Below are 1071 nucleotides of genomic sequence, written 5' to 3'. Positions count from 1 at the left end.
CACCCACCTCATCCTCCCCTCCACACCCCCTCCTTAGACCCTCTCTGGAGTTAACCCTTTCATGCACAGCCTCTGTTATAACCTTATTTGCATATTAAATGGTAATGACCATGTCTTAATATTTCACTTACAGCTCTGTATTGGCATAATTATGTTGTTATGAAGAAGCTATTTTAGCAACTAGTTCATGGGATCGCCGACAATCTCATTTGCATTCTGAGGAAAGGCTTGAGTGGATTGGCTGTGAGGGAAGGTAAGGACCCTCAAGCTTTTAGATGACTTTGTCCTGGGTCTGGCAAAGGTTCAAGTTCAAGAAGAAAACTGATGTGTTGTCAATCAATCAATCAAGTTCAATTTTATTGTCCCCAAAAGGGGCAATGAAGTGTGCAGCAAGTCAACAACATGTAGACAACAGATAACAGGACAAACCAGGACAGGACAAGGCGGCCCTGCTTATAGCCGACCACTTTTGATGGAACAGATAAACAGATGTGTGTGCCAATGAAGGAGGCACTGAAGAAGGCATATTTTGAAACGCATCTGATAAAAAAGCGGTATGCAGAGTGATTTGGGTCAGCACCTTGAAATTATTTACACTAAGCAAAGCCTGCTCCTACGTGTAGATGCACGTACGGTACACTCTACCCTAACGCCTAACCAAACCATCTCATCATCCATCCATCCCACACCCCAATCACCCCTGCTCCTGCTCCCCCTCCTCCACCTCCCATGTCCTTGCTCGCTTCTTCCTTTGCTAGCTGGCTTGGCTCGTACAGGCCTGCCGACAGGGGGGACAAAGGGGTATATTGTCCCGGGCCCAGGGAGATAGGGGGCCCAGAATTGGGTCCCCATTACATTGTATGTTTTGGGTAGGGGGGCCCTTTCAGATGACTTTGACCTGGACCCAGTGAAATCTGTCAGCGGCCCTGGGCTCGTACGCTGTCCGTGCTTAATCTCAGGCAGAGGGCGAGGAAGGCTCGGAGTGTGCCGGGCGGCTGATAAGCGCTAAGTGCCAAGTGGGCAGGCTGCCTGATCGCTACGCTATCGGGACGGGCAGGGGGCAGGAGGCAG

Source organism: Engraulis encrasicolus, chromosome 5 (assembly GCF_034702125.1).
Source record: "Engraulis encrasicolus isolate BLACKSEA-1 chromosome 5, IST_EnEncr_1.0, whole genome shotgun sequence".
Taxonomy (NCBI): Eukaryota; Metazoa; Chordata; class Actinopteri; order Clupeiformes; family Engraulidae; genus Engraulis; species Engraulis encrasicolus.
This window is presented reverse-complemented; position numbering follows the sequence as displayed.